This window comes from Pteropus alecto, unplaced genomic scaffold, assembly GCF_000325575.1.
Source record: "Pteropus alecto unplaced genomic scaffold, ASM32557v1 scaffold204, whole genome shotgun sequence".
NCBI lineage: Eukaryota > Metazoa > Chordata > Mammalia > Chiroptera > Pteropodidae > Pteropus > Pteropus alecto.
The window spans coordinates 2,023,101-2,039,785 of NW_006435766.1; the positions used below are offsets into that span (position 1 = coordinate 2,023,101).

The 16,685-nt window shown below is 37.4% G+C and overlaps 1 protein-coding gene and 1 pseudogene across 2 annotated transcripts in view; one reads left to right on the plus strand and one right to left on the minus strand.

Moving 5' to 3' along the window:
• CCNY (cyclin Y) overlaps positions 1-16,685 on the plus strand; it is a 203,542-nt gene that overhangs the window by 31,172 nt on the left and 155,685 nt on the right. The window lies entirely within an intron of this gene.
• Positions 10,099-10,217, minus strand: LOC112479341 (annotated as a pseudogene).

The following is a 16,685-nucleotide window of genomic DNA, read 5'->3' on the forward strand; positions in this document are numbered from 1 at the left end:
GCCATGAAATTGTCTGAATTTTGCTTTTTCCATCACTCTAGCATTTTTGTATACATGAACATGCATATCTGCCCTTAAATTTAGATAGTGTTTTAAGAAAAAAGTGTCAGTAATTTCTGAGACTCTTAGTGGTCTTCTTTTATCTGTATAACCTCCATTCCCTTTTGGTTCTATCTTTGGAAAACACCTCCTGGAATTTTAAGTATAAACATATGCTTGAAACTTAAAAAATTTCGATTTGCAATTGAAATATATTTCTGATATTAAGCCTACTAATGTATAATTGAGTATTCTGCTTCTGCACATTATCACACATGTGCGTATTTCATAATAGTACCTCAGACAAACCAATATTTTTATTAGATTAGAGTTGACCAGATATCTTAATAAAGTACATTTGAATTCCGACCTGTGTAGCTCTCAACTCTGCAGACCACTCTTTAGAACTTTTACAAGTGTGAACTATATGATTAACTGCCTCAGAATGACCTGGATGGCTGTTTGAAAATGCAGACTTCTAAATCAGAACTTGCAGGGGTTCACTGGGGAACATGCATTTTTAGTAAGTTGCCCAGGTGATTTGCCCTAAAGCCTTAGCTCATACAGATCTCACAACCACCCCAGGATTTCACTGGTGAGGGTATTGCTCAGTGGGGAGAAAGTGAATTTTTTCTGTTACCCCACACATATTCTTTGGACGTTTATGTATATTTGCTATGTGCCTGGAAGTGGGCTGGGTATGAAGTGTACATTGAACATTGTAATTATAAACTTAGCTCATTATAGACCTTGGATAATAATGATTAGGAATCTTCTGCTGTTTTTATTGCTGTGCAGTTATTCCAGAGACATGGCCAGATAATGTCAAGTACTTCATACTTTCCCTATTACTAAGTTTTCATCCTTTGCTCAACTATTTCCTCTCTAAACTTGGATAGAAGCTCTTAAACGCTGTTCATTGTTGATTAACTTTCTCGTCTATGAAGCTAAAAAAAAAAAAAAAGCCTGAATTCTTTTCCTGTCTTCCCTGTATTGCCTGTGCATCCCTTCAAAGCAGGAACTGTATATGAATGATGTCGGTAATAGAACTGCCCAGATCAGTACGGGAATACAGGAGAAACATGATACTTGGTTAGTGCCTGGTTGACTGATGAGAGGAGACCTGGACAGCTAACACTTGTTTATTCAACCCAGACTCACAAATCTCCCCTTCTTTCCTATTTACACACTAGTTCCTGCCTTTATTTCTGAGGGCTGAACTAACTGGTCTTGCCTCCATCTCTGCTTTTAGATCCATCCTTCACAGTCTTGTCGGACTGATCTTCTGCAAACACTACTTTGAACAAGTCCTTCCTCCTCAGTGACCTTTACTGACCTTCCCTGGCTTGTGAGGCCCTCCGCAATCTCACTTATACTTGCCTTTCTAAACGTCTCAAGCCAAGTATGTATCAGTGGATGACAGCTGTTTTCAACCTCCCCACAGTTTTAAATGTGGGGCTCGAGCTTAGGAGGCTCAGGACACTGTAGAGGTGTAATTATTCCCATGGCACTGGCAGTTGGAACACAAGATAGAGGCCAAGGACAGGATTTGGGAATGCAGTACCTGTGATGGGAAGGGCCAGGAGATTTGCAGCAAAACAGAGAACGATGCTGAGTTAGGACAGGAAGCAGGAGAAGCAGCTGCAAAAGTCAAAGAAAGAAGGAGCTTTAAGATGAAGAGGATGACCAATAGTATTGAATATTTAGGCATGTTGAAGGCTGGGGAGATTCCATTGCATTTGGTGAGTTATTGATGGCAGTTCAGCGTGTTCCTTAAGGATTTCAATGGAAACATAAGCTAAATTGCTGCATTCAAGGTGTGACAATTGCTCTTTTTGAAACTTGAAAGCGAAAAGCCATGTTTGTTTGTTTTTCCCAAATGTGAGATGTTTGTGTGTTTTGAAGGCTCAGAGGATGGAGCCAGTATAGAAAGAAAATTTCAAAATAATTTACAGAGCCAACCTGGAGGTGAGAGAGAGGATGGGGTCCTCTCAGGGATCCTACTGACTCTGACATGAGGAAGGAGAGGATGGAGGCAGGAGGAAGCCACCTCATTCAGATCAGTTCATTTTCTTCTGTCAGGTGGAAGAGGAATTTCATTTGTTAGCAATGTGCATGGGGTGGCTTGACTTGATTCTACAAAGATTAATTTTCTAAAGTCTGTGTTGTGTTACCTTCTCTTTAAAACCTGAGATGACTCACCGTGAGTCTGGCATAAGTCCAGTGCCTTTCACAGTGTACAAGGCCATGACTTGCTAAGGTCATGACATAGTGTTCCAATCCATTTCTCTGGCCATTTTTCTCCCTGCTTGCCTTTGCAGACTCTGTTCAATTTGTCATTCTCTAACATTCATTCCCTGGCTTATTTGCCAGTGTTCCTTTGCTCATGCCAGCTATGCTTTTGCTATAAAGTACCTAATTCCTGCTCTGCTTTCCTCCCCTGTCTCATTATGTGTTAGTTAACTGTATATCTCTTCTCAGGGAGAATTGAAACACACTGCTTAAAATTATAGTTATTTTTATTCATGCTTTTCTTTCCTCTGCTAGACTGTAAACTAAAAGGGGCTTTAAACTCAGGAATAATTTTAAATATAATAACATATAATAAGAATTTATGCAAATCTCAGAGAACAAGCCTGAGTTGGGCTTATTCGAGTTTGAATCCTGATTCTGCTTTACACTAGGTGTGGTTTGAACTGGTTACATCATGCCGCTGTAATTTTACAAAGTGAGCATAATGAAATGTTCCTTTTAGGAATGTGGGACTCAGGCCTGGCACATAGTAGGTGCTCAGTAGACCTCACTATGGTTATTAATAATGAATTTCTTGCTTCCCGACAATGTTTAGTTGAAAATCCAGAGAGATCATGAAGGGCAAAGGGTTAGTGTGCTCCGCTTTTCCCCAGTTATATTGAGTGCAAAGATGGCGTATTCTGTTTTGTGCTTCTATTACAGTGTCTGTGTGTGTAGTATAATGCATATAGTAAAGAAGAGTGAATTCCTCTTTGTGATTATATTAACTAAGTTTTCCCCAGTTAAAATCCATCAGCTTTGTTCTTGTCCACAGAACTCAGGGCATATTGAATGGTTTATATTTTGGCCTTCTTCTCAGAACAAATGCTGAAGCTTAAAAGTTTCTAGTAGGGCAACAGTGTGAAATGTACATATCATATAGCTTATCACATCTGAGAAGTAATATTACCATAGGGTTAAGTTTATTCTTAATTTTTAATTTATTTGACATTGTTGCTGGGTAGCTGATTCTTCTAGTTTCGTAGTAAGAGTACAAATGTCTTCTAACAGAGAAATAGGAAAAGAAGCTTGCTCTATGAGAACTTGATACAGCAATATGAATATTTTAAAAGAGTACTCTATTCATCTCCATAGCCAGTCATGGGGTTTTATCTCATCCATCTTTTGTGATAAATGAGTGTACATTAATTTTTAGTATTGTAAAATATGTCTTATGACAAAGACTAGTGACAAATGACACTTTCAAGCAAGAGATTGTGTTGAGATGTTTTGCGTTGCAGGTGGGGTGCCATTTGGTCATTGAGCCAATTGAAAGCATGTAACTTTGATCTTTGTAAACTGTTTCTTGTTTTGTCAGATATACATTCGGAAACATTTTATATTCATAGCATACTAGAAGTCCTAATACATGTGTCTCTGAAAAATAGGCAAATATGCCAAAGGTAATGCTGAAAAAGGGGAAAAAAGTGAAGTCATTGCCATGGAAGGGATTTAGATTGTTAAAAACAGGATACGAAGAAGACAGAAGCATATTGTCAACACTTTTTATAAAGTGATGCTAAGCAGGACCTTGATGCTTATAATTTGACAGGAAAAAGGACTTATTAGAGTTCAAACTGTAAGGAAGTTGAACAACTCAGGGGGAAGAATGTAGATAAGTAAGTGCGTCTTATGGAATGGGGTGGGTGCTATGAGCGGAAGAGGGCAAGAATCTTAAAAGTAGAGTTTCTGAGGGGAAAAAAGACTTAAACTGTTTTAGTTTTATATTGCTGCCATAACAAATTACCACAAACTTAGTGGCTTGTGGAAATTCGTGTGGTAAACACAAATTTATTACTTTACAGTACTGTAGGTTAGAAGTTGGCCATGGGTCTCAGTGTGCAAAAATCGGGCTTTTAGTAGGGCTTTGTTACTTTTTGGAGAATCTGGGGGTGAACCTATTTTTTTTTTTTTTTTTGCCTATTCCTGCTTCTGGAAGTTGCTCACATTCCTTGGCTCTAGGCTCCTTCCCTTATCTTTAAAGCCAGCAACAGTGGGTTTACTCCTTTTTACATCTCGTTATTCTGACTCTTCTCTTCTGCTTCCCTCTTCACTTTTAAGAATCTTTGTGATTACACTGGACCTCCGTGGAACATCTAAGATAATCTCCTTATTTTAAAGTCAGCTGATTAGCAATGTTAACGCTATTTGCTACCTTACTTCCCTGTTGCCCCAAAGGGTAACACATAGGGAATTTGTGCGGCGGGGGGCGGAGGGGGGTCGTTATTCTGTCTAGCATATAAAATGTGCCGTTTCTTTATACTAATATTCCAGTTAAAATTTTTTATAAAGAAAATTTGCTTTTGGATTGTGTGGCTCTTAAAAAGCACATTCTGAATTCTGTGATTGTACTTCTTAGGGGTCACTATTTTTCAGTATTCTAAGTATTGAGTAATACTGTTTGAAATTTGTTAAGGTACCGAAATTCAAGGGGAGTTATTGTCTCCAAAAACCATCCGAGACTTGGTTTCAATATAGTTAGGCCTTAGTTTTTGCTGATTCATAAATGTAATAAATATTGCAAATCCTGTTAGAATCTCCCCTTAGAATTCTGGAGCAACACTGAACATTACAAGTAATTGAGAGAAATTGTATTTGTAGGTGAAGAAACCTACTTCTCTGACTGTGACAAGTATCTGGAGAGGAGCTTAATTACTAAGTGCAGAAAGTAAAGTGCTCTGTTTGTTGATGCTCGTAGCAGGCCGTCTTTCATGAAAAGGTAAAGAGTACAACAGAGACAGCAGGAGAAAAAAAGACACTAAGGCTAAAAGTAAGAGAAAGGTGAGAGAATAGAGTGGTAGGGTAAAAATGGCGTCAGAACCATAGGCACCAACAGCAGAGAAGAAACTGAAAGGGAAACTGCTCTGTACTCACAGGCAGGGTGAAGAAAGCTGCTACCTATACTGTATCTCAGAATCTCTAAAAGGGTGATTTTTGAATCTGTCTCAGAGTCTGAGCTTTGGTATACTTTATGACCTCCTTGAAGAAAGGGACTGTCTCATCTCAGTATCCTCTCAGCCTAGCATAGCAATTCTCAATTTTTTTTGGTCTCAGGACTCCATTTACAGTGTTAAAAATTATTGAAACGCTCATACATTGTTGTTGTGAATGTAAAATGGTGTAGCCAACTGTAGAAAACAGTTTGGCAGTTCCTCAGAAAGTTAAACATGGAATTACTGTGTGACCGAGCAGTTTTACTCCTAGGTGTATGCTAAAGAGGATTGAAAACATATGTTCATTCAAAAACTTGTACACAAATGTTCATAACAACATTATTTATAAAGTGGAAAAACTCAAATGTCTGTCAGTGGATGAATGGATAAACAAAATGTAGTTATGTCTGTACACATGAACTGTTAGTCATAAAAAATAGTGATGTACTTATACATGCTACAATTTGGATGGCCCCTGAAAACATGATAAATGAAAGAAGTCAATTACAAAAGACCACAAATGGTATGATTCTATTCATACAGAATATCTAGAATAGACAAATCCATAGAGGCAAAAAGTAGGTTAGCGGTTGCCAGGGGATGGGGAGAGGGGAGAATGAGAATGACTGCTAAGGGGTATGGGATTTCTCTTCAGGATGATGAAAGTGTTTTGGAATTGGTTAATGCTGATGATTGTACAACCTTATGAATATACTAAAAACCGTCAAATGTATAAGTAGTGAATTTTATGGTATGTGAATTATATCTCAATAAAAAATTATTGAACACCCCAAAGAAATTTTGTCTATAGATATTTATCACATTAGAAATTAAAATTGATAATTTTAAAAGTAACATAACATACCTATTATATGATATTACAATAAATAAAATTTTTTAAAATAAACCCTAAAATTTCTAAAATAAAAACTTTGATGAGAAGACTAGCTGTTTTACATTTTTAAAATTATACCTTTAATATCTTGTTAATAGAAGACAGCTAGAATCTAGTACATGCTTCCATAGACAGTCTTTAGTGATACATTGCTTTGATTGAGAATATGAAGAAAATCCAGCCTTTATACAGATATGACTGGAAAAGGAAGGAATACTTTTTTAATAAAAAACTTTTTTCAGTTTTGCGATATAATTGACATACAGCACTGTATATTTCAGCTATACAGTATAATGACTTACCTATATTGTGAAATGATCACCACAATAAGTTTAGTTACTATCCATCATCTCATATAGATATAAAAGGAAAAAAGTTTTTTTTTCTTGTGATAAGAACTTTTAGGATTTATTTTCTTAGCAACTTTCAAATACAACATACAGCAATGATAATTATAATTATTATGTTATATGTTACATTCCCCATAGTTATCTATCTTACAACTAGAATTTTGTACCTTTTGATCACTGGATGCTACCCCCACCTTCCATCCCCACCTCTGGTAACCACAAATCTGATCTCTTTATTTAAAAATTTTTTTTTTAAGATTCTGCATATAAGTGTGATCTCAATAGCATTTATTTTTCACTTATTTCACTTAGCATAATGCCCTCATGAGCCATCCTTGTTATCTTAAATGCCAGCATTTCCTTCTTTCCCTTTCTCCCTCCCTCCCTCCCTCCCTCCCTCCTTCTCTCCCTCCCTCCTTCTCTGCCCCTTTCCTGGCCCCAGCCATCGCTGCATCTGTGACCGACCCTCGGCTGAATAAAATTCATATATATGCCACAACTTCCTTATCCATTTATCTATTGATGGACACTTAGATTGTTCTGTTGTAAAGAATGCTGTTACGAACATGAGAGTGTAGACATCTCTTTGACATAGTGTTTTTGGTTTTTTTGGATATATACCCAGAAGTAGAATTGCTAGATGATATGGTAGTTCTGTTTTTAATTTTTTAGGAACCACTACACTTTTCCATAGTGATTGTACCAATTTACAATTGCACCAACAGTACACAAAAGTTTTCTCCACATCCTCACCAACACTTATTTTCTTGTCTTTTTGATAATTGCTATTCTAACAGCTGTGAGGTGATATCTTATTGTGGTTTTAATTTGTATTTCCCTAATATTAGTGAGATTGAGCACCTTTTCATTTATCTGTTGGCTGTTTGGAAAAATGTCTATTCAGGTCCTTCGCCCATTTTTAAATTGGATTATTTATTTTTGTTATTGAGTTCCTAATATATTTTGGATATTAACCTCTTGTCAGACATATTTGCAAATATTTTCTCTCATTCCATAGGTCATCTTTCATTTTATTTTATTTTATTTTTTTTGCCATGCAGAAGCTTTTTGGTTTGATGCACTCCCACTCGTTTATTTTTTATTTTGTTGTGCTTTAGATGTGACATTCAAAAAATCATTACGAAGAACCATGTCAAGGAGCTTTTTTCCCTATGTTTTTCTCTAAGAGTTTCATGGTTTCAGGTCTTATATTTAAGTCTAATACATTTTGAGTTTATTTTCGTAAGTGGTGCAAGATAGGGGGTCTAGTTTATTTTTCTCATTACCACTTATTGAAGAGACTGTCTTTTTTCCATTGAGTATTCTTGGTTCTGTTGTCAAATATTAGTTAACTTTATGTATATGCTTAGATTTATTTTGGGGCGCTCAGTTCTGTCCTATTTCTCTGTATGTCTTTTTATGCCAGTACTATACTGTTTTGATTACTATAGCTTTAATAATATAGCTTGAAATCAGGAAGTGTGATTCCTCACATTTTGTTCTTTCTCAGGATTGCTTTGGTTATTTGTAATCTCTGTGGTTCCATATAAATTTTAGGATTTTTTTCCTATTTCTGGTTCCATATAAATTTTAGGATTTTTTTCCTATTTCTGTAAAAATATTCCATTGGAATCTTGATAGAGATTCCATTGGAATCTTGATAGAGATTGTATCTATAGATGGCTTTTGGTAATATGGACATTTTACCAATTTAATTCTTCCAATCCATGAACATGGGATACCTTTTCATTTATTTGTGTCTTGTAAGATTTCTTTCATCATTGTCTGTAGTTTTCAGTGTAGAGAGGTCTTTCATCTCTTTAGTTAAATTTATTCCTAGGGATTATATTCTTTTTGATGCTGTTGTAAATGCTACTGATTTTTGCATTTTAACTTTGTATCCTGAAAGTTTACTGAATTTTTGATTATATCTAGTAGGTCTTTGGTGGAGTCTTTAAGATGTTCTCTATATAAACATATGTCCTCTGCAAATAGAGTCAATTTTACTTCTTTTCAGTTCTGATACCTTTTATATCTTTTTCTTACCTGATTCCTCTGGCTAGGGTTTTCAGTACTGTGTTGAATAGGAGTGGTGAGAGTGGGCATCCTTGACTTGTTCCTGATCTTAGAGGAAAAACTTTTAACCTTTCATTATTGAGTATGATGGTAGTGGTGTGATTGGGAGTATTTTTCTTATAGCCTTACATAGTGTGGATATTTTTGATACTACAACAAAACTTGACAGTTGATAGTTTATTAAAGATGAGTTGCAATGTGGAATCTGAAGCCATTTATTTTGTTACATTAAAATTTATTGATCTGGCTTGTACTTTAAATGGATCTTTCACCTGTGCAAGATTTTTAACTTCATGCTTTCATCATTTGGAAAATATTGGTTTACTAAGTTATATAGATCTTAACAAATGTTGACATATTTTGTCCTATCTATCTATCTATCTATCTATCTATCTATCTATATCTAATACATTTGATTCACCACTGAACTCATCAGAAAAGTATTTTAATTATTGGGAAGCCTCAGGGTTATGGTGGCAGATACAAGTTTTCCAGAGTTCTGACTTCCAGGTGAAAGCTTGCATTTTATCATTGGCAATAAATATTTGAAGTAACAGGCTCACTTTGTCCAACATTTTCTCAGGAATGAACAAATATGGAAGTCTGAATGAGCATAGTTTGTCATTTGTTCTTTCAGGTTAAAATGATATTCAATGAAAAAAGTGGCTATTTTAGCTTATAACTCAAACAATTGCCTGGAATTGGCCAACATGTCCATTTGGACATGTAGACAGAGCGCAGGCGCTGATGCAGTGGTGGTACTTACCAACCTCTGCACAGTGTCACAGCTAAGGCATGGGAAGGCTGAGTAGCGCTTTCCAAATCAGCCAGTGCCAAAGCTGGGGCCAGTTCCCTGAGTTCTACCTGGATCCATTTCTATATTAAGACTTGGCTTCTCAGAGCTTTAAATAGTGTTTGTTTGTTTATTTTTAACTTTTTATTTGATGACAAAAAGGCCATGAATACTGGAGCCATTACTAGTTAAAGAGTTGAAAGGTTTTTTGTATATTTTATCCCAACCCTGATATTTAGATAACCAACTTGGAAGTGACTGTTGTTATATTTAGATTTTTCAAAATGGACATGTTCTTGGCTTCTGAGCTTTTTTGTTTTAAGTGTTGTTGTTTTAAGTGGGAGAAGTTACTTTCCTTGTTAGTGGATTCTCTGTGGTGTGATCAAAGTACTCTCTTCTTCCAGAGAGCTCAGGAATTGGGAGGAGTCCCCAGCTGTTGGTCTCGGTGTGTGTGATATGATGTGTGATCTTCAGTGTTTTTATAATATAGAAGAGATTTGGTGTTAATCTACTTATATGAGTAACTCCTTAGAAGGGGTTACTGAGTCTCTGTCCTTGCCTCTTATGCTAGGGTGAGTGCAGAGAGAGTTAGGTGGGTTTTTGTTTTGTTTGTTTAATTTTTTTTTAGGCAAGGCAACCCATGGTTGACCTCACAGATTGCAAGGACCTTCTCAGCTTACAATCACTTATTTTATATTTTTATTTTTTATTTTTTTTTAATGCCTACGGCACCTGGTCTTCCTAGGTGGTCTTCCATCCAAGTACTAACCAGGCCTGACCTTGCTTAGCTTCTGAGATCAAATGGGATCAGGCTTGTTCAGGGTAGCATGGCTGTAGACAGGAGGGTTTTTTGGTTTGTTTGTTTTTTTTTTAGTGAATTATAGTAGCTCTCCACAAAAGTTTTTAGAGCAGAGACAGAAAGGGAGCCAGAGGGAGACTAGAAGAGCAGAACTGAGCATTGGGGGAGGGAGATGGGCTGCCGCCTCAGGAAACTGTATAGTATGTGTTGGCATTACAGTTTTCAGTGTGCTGTCCTATATCTCGCCCCTTTTGATGCTCACCATGATCTTACTAGTTAGACAAGGAGAAGTGGAAAATGAGATTCATCAGTGTCGGTCTATAGTCATATGGTTATACAGCGGAGGATGGACACCAGTCCTCAGGCCTCCTGTGTTCTGATGGATGTGTATGTTTGTAACCACAGTAGGCTTGCTTTATTAGTGAGAGAGGGTTCTCATGGCCACAATCAAGACAGACATTGGAGGGGCCGGTGTTTTAAGTGGCTCCCTTAGCTCAGATGTAGATTGAAGTCAGAAGGAGTAGACAGGGTCTTTCACTTGGAAATGCTGTGGCTACTCTCCGTTGGTGGGATTGACCCCACCCAGAGTTTAGTTTGTATGTCAAAGGCTGATGAGGCCACATGCACACCAAGAGAGTATAAAAATTCTTCTTGGTCACATAATGAAGCTTTTGGAGGAACACAGGGCAGGCTCTCAAGCGGATGAAAGTATCTTGAGAGAACAGGGTAAGGAGACTGGCTTGGCTTGTATAGTATTTAGAGGGTGAGATTGGCTCCGAGCTTCCTTGCCTACCTACCTGGGCTTGAGTGGTTTGGAATTCCTGCATGTGCCAAAGGAAGGGGCCCTGGGCTTTATTGCCAGCTTGCCCAAATGGGGAGCAGAAAGGGAAGGTAGGAAGTGGTAGGGCTTGAGTGCTGTCAGCAGTCAAACATCAAAAATGGAGCCAAACTATATTACAGGAAAAGACATCTTTCTGCAGGGACCTGGCAACTAGCATTTTGGTTCTAGGAGAGGGATTAAGTGAGCTGATGGAAAGATTTATGGATTTCTATGAGCTGTACTATCTCAGCTCATATGGATTTCTATGAGCTGTACTATCTCAGCTCTACGTATTCTGTAACTCCACATTTCTTCCCCCATGTTAAAGTTATGCATTTAAGCTGATTTAGAGTGTTAGACTCTTGGGAACAGAGGGAAATGTGTAGGAAAAGATGAGAAAATGGTGGGAAAAGGTTATGAATGCAGGGATATTACTTTATTTTACTGAGAACTCTCTTGCTTATCTCTGTTGTTCATCCCAGTCCTATTTTAACCGGGGAGTTGTTAGGAAGAAAGTTAACTTGGGCCAGCAGTCAGTGGTACCCTCTGTCAGAGGATTTGAAATCCCATTTCACCATACAGGAAAGGGAATCATAGCTGTCCCCTCCAGATATTTTGGTACTCATTAAGCTGAAGCTGGCCCATGAAGCAGGTCACACAGAGTAAAGAAATGCGAATGAGCCAGTAGATTGTAGTGGGGGGCGGGGCGGCGGGGGGGACTACTTTGTGATAGGACTTTTTAAACTTAAAGAACTGTCTTCAGTTATTGATTAGATTATACTTGGAAGATGGTTTTTGGAAGCCAGTAGGACATGAGTTCTTAACAGACTACTATGTAGACATATGTTTTTCATATTAAGGAATTACAGCATTGGATTGTGTCAAAGTTGAGGCGTCTGTTCTAGCTCTTAAAACATGCTTTTACTTCTGTGTTCCTTTAGTGGAGAGGAAGATGCTGCTCTGAGGGTCCCTTGGAGCTTGAGAAGAGATCTGAGTTTGTCCTAACACAGTGTAGTCTGTCAGAAACGTGTGCTCATGACTCTTATGATGTTTTCTCAGGTTAAAATAGCCATTTTCTAGGGTACTGGAATGTTTTTTTCTTGTTTTTGGTCTGGCTGAACTACTACTGTCTATAAAATTTTATGTAACTATACATGCTGTGTACATTTATTTAGACTGATATTCCATTCCAGCTCCATGGATATTTGTCTGGTCATAGGTGTTTTCTCTAGTTTAGAATAGATTCTCTAAGTTTTGCTGCGACATTTTACTCGTTCACTTATTTGTACAGTCAGCAAACAATTATGAATGCCCATTCTACCATTATTTGAATGTAAAATTCCCCTAGAAAGCCTTAGAAGTCATTTGTGGTATGTATCATATTTAATTCATACAGCATTTTTGGAGTATTTCCCTCTCTTAAGAACAGTACTCATCGTTGTCATGTCTTTTGCTGGTCTCTGATCCATGAAAAGTGGAAAGGTTCTTTCCTGGGCCAGGCACCAGTCTCAGAATATTAAGGACTTGGATCCAGAAGTGCTGGTCTCATTTTGGTTTGTATTTTGTAATGAATGCCTGGAGTCAGTTGTTTCTGTGTGAGGCATCGACTGCAGTGATCATTCTTGGAAATGACCAGTGGTTAGAACTTATTCCTGGAATGTTCTCCTTCAGCATGACTCCCAGTACCTGGGAATTGAGCTCCCTTTTCAGCGTGGGATACATAATGGGGTGTTAGAGTCCAAAGAGACCTAAGAGGTCCTTATTTCTTTTGTTTTCATATATATGAGGAAGCTGATACTGACAACTCAGTTCAAAGATTTATTTTGAAAACAATATACAAAAATTTACAATATACAATAATTTTAAATATACAAAATTAAAGAGAGTAGTATAATGAATCTGTATATATTCATCAACTAGATTCAGTAATTTCAAGATATTGCATAGGTACAGCTAACTGTTATGTTGGAGCAGATAGTATTATATCTCCATCTTGAATATGAGAAAACTGACTGGCCTGGAAAGGTGAAGTAACCTGCCCGGTGTCACACCATCTGCATCCAGCATTCAAAGCTTGTGTCGTCCTCACTGCTCTGCCTGCAGCAGTTCAGCTTGTCTGATATACATAGTGAGCTAGAGTTTGACTAGAAATCGGACCAGGAGATCTGACAACTTTTTTGTTTCTTTAATGATGATTTTATTCTGACTTTTTTTTTTTCCATCATTCTTTTATACCCAACTATTTTATGGACTTGAAACATTGGAGTACCATTTGACACTGCTAGGGAGACTGTAGTATACCAAGAATTGGTGGTGGGATTATTCTGCTCCAGTGCAGGTAATAAGAGGTTCAGTGTCTCTAGGGAATTTAATAACAATAATAAACCATCCAAAAGTTCCATCTACAAAGTCTAAAGTCTGGAATTGTGCCTGCAATTCTAAACATTGTCAGTGATAACGTATTCTTTCAACAAAATCTTATGTTAGTGTGTGTTCTAAATAATTGTTATGGTAACTTGAGTTTTAATAATATATCTGTAAGCTTCAAATGAGGGCTTTTTGATTACTTATCTTTTAATAGACATTGTGTACTACATGGCAGTTAAATCAGAGACTCTTAATCATACAGTTGGCCCCAATACATAGGGACTCAGCTATATGCATTCATTTTGAGAGAAGATTTTTATGAGTTTGGAATTGTTCAAACTTGCTTTGGAAATCTTTGTGCATTTAACCCCTGTGGTACTACATATTGCTACATTTAAATAGATTTAAAATGAACAATGGTAGTATTATTGAGGTTTATAATTCTGTCATTCTATGTGAGTAGTTGGGTTTTTGTTTCTGCTTAAAAATTGAAACGGTGGAACAGTGCAAACATTGAGGTGTAATGTTTTTGTCTAGTAAGTGCAAATTTTGGTTCATACATGATATGTTTTACTAAATTTGCATTATATCTGTAAAGTTGAAATTTATCAAGTTAAAATTAATTTTCTAATACTAAAGGACAAATCAAGAAAGTGATAGTTGTTGATTTTTATATAAAAACACTTTTTGAAAAAAAAATTTTCATATGAGGAGAGCATGTTAAATGATCCATCCTGGGTGTTGACTACACTAGGGTATGCCATTTTAGGCAGGATTCTTTTTCTGATTCATTTTTAAGTGAAGAGATTGAGAATCTTTCATATGTGCAGCTGGAGCCTTTGGCAGGACAGGCAGAAAGACACACAGTACTTGTATTGAGGGATTACTCTGTGCCAGAGATTGCTAGCACTTGGTATACCTTTATCACACTTTTTTACTTGATGAGCTTTTTCCAGTCCTTTCTTCATTGCTGACAGGCTGTGAGACAGCAGTAACAGCTCCAGCGGGGCCTGCTGGGCTTCTCTCATAAGCACTCAGAGAGTGAAGTGCGTAGAGGGTAAGACTACTCTTGGGAGGGTCTGGCAGGGACTTTGAATTGATGAGAGTTTGGACTCCTCTGCTCTTTCAATATCACTTAGGGCAGTGGTTCCTAACTGATTTTACCCACAGGGGACATTTGGCAAGGTTCAGAGACATTTTTAGTTGTCACAATTGGAGGGGCGGTGCTACTGGCATCTAGTGGGTAGAGGCAGGGATGCTGCTAACACACCTGCAGTGCATTAGACAGCCTCCCACTCCCACGACAAAGAATTATCCAGCCCAAAATGTCAATTGTGCTGAGGTTGAGAAAATCTGACTTAGGGCAAATCACTTAAATTTTCTTAGCTTGCTTCCTCATTTCCTCAAAATAGGGAAAATAAATAATAGTACTTTTCTCATAAGGTTGTTGTGAAAAACTATGGGAGAAAATACATTAAAGAGCTCAGTTGTTATAATGATTACTATTAACCTAGTGGAAAAAACCCAAAGGATGAGAAAACTGCTGCTGTGATTTACTCAGGAACAGTAGAAATACTATACTCTATATACTTTAAGTGGATAATAATACTTAGAATAATGTTCTCGAATCAGGAAATTGAACTGGAAACAACTTAGGAACATTTTAAATAGAAAATAGTGTTTCTGGCTTAGTGCTAGTTTGTCCGTATTTTCCAAACTGGTCTGATAAGTCACTTGGGGTGCTTGTTAAATGACCTGACCCCTCCCTTGAAGATTTTAACCAAGAGATTAGAGTGGGGCCTGGGAGTTCTTAGTTTTAACGCTTATTCTTGGTGATTCTTAGGATCAAGCAAGGATGGGAAACAATCCTTTTAGGTAGGAAAAAGGTTTGTCAAATAAGTTTGGGAAACCCTGGCTTAGAGTAAAGCAGATTTCTTTCCTACAGCACTTTGCTGAGCCTTTAATATGATAAATTGTATTATGTATTGTGGGGAGTGGGATTAAGAATATATATATTAGACAACATTATCCAAACTTAATTAACTACAGAATCCTCTTTCTGTTAAGCATGCAGCAGTATGATGTTCCACAGACAACATTTTCAGAAACAATGAATTATATATAATAGTTTACTCTCCACAAATTCCAGTTAAAAGAGTTTCCTGCTAGTGTTTTAGCAGGATAGCTACTTGACTTTGTAATATCCTGAAAGATAAGCAGATGGGAGGGACCTGCAGTGGAGGAAATGAGGTTGATGCAGATCAAGACTCAGCTGGAGTATAACTTGAGCACAAATGGAGTTTGTTGTGGTCTGCACACTCATGCACTGAGATGGCTTGAGGCCAGTCCTGTACATAGGGTTGGCCTGGGCACTCTCAATTTGGGTTTGGGAGAGAAACTTTCCTTAGGAAGTGCTTCCGTGGGCTCATGATGGCAGCAGTCCTGCCCCCTGCCCACTTACCCTTTCCCCCCTTCCCCAGCTCCCAGGGTGATGCCTTGAGAGGGTTATCAGATTTCTCCCCTCAGTCCACACCCATGTTTGTCTCAACAAAATCTACTCAAATTAGTTTATACCAGATAAGGTCTCAGGTGTAGGTAGGTCTTGCATAGCACCCAAGGAAAACAAGCAGAGTTAAACCCCAGAAGAAACTAGAACTAGAAACTAGAAAGCCACCAGGAATCAAGACAGCGTCTCTCTCTCACGACTCATCTCTCTGCTGTGTGGCTGTCATTTCTGCCTCTGCTTTTGCATGACCATAAAAGTTGGCCCTCCCAGTGTAAAGATCCTCAGTTCAAAAAACCAGCTGAACTGACGAGTATTGCTAAATCCATTTTCAAGGGCAACCATCTCTAGGAACTCACATTAATGTACAAAGTCAGGTCCATAGGCCTTTGCTCCCAACATGTAGATTGAGCTATTCTATATTTTACAGTGATTGTGGCAAAAAGATAGTAGCAGAGACCCAAGTATATACAGTTATAGGCCTGCTGAGAATTGATGGTGGGTAATAATCTAGTTATTTATATCTTTCATTATTGTAATTTGAAAATATATTTGAATTATACAAGTATGTGAATTTAAAAATTGGAGTATTATAAATAAAACCTAGAGCTGTAATTTATTCCTTTTAATTGCTATACAATATTCAATTGTATCCTTATGCCTCATTTTATTTAGCTGTTCTATTTCTTTCTAACCATCGATACTGATACTGTGAACATTTTGTACGTGTTTCATGAGGCACATGTGTTCATGTTTTTACAGGCTAGATAACTAGAAATGGAAGAAATTTCAAATATTCCCCTTATGTGAGAAAGTGA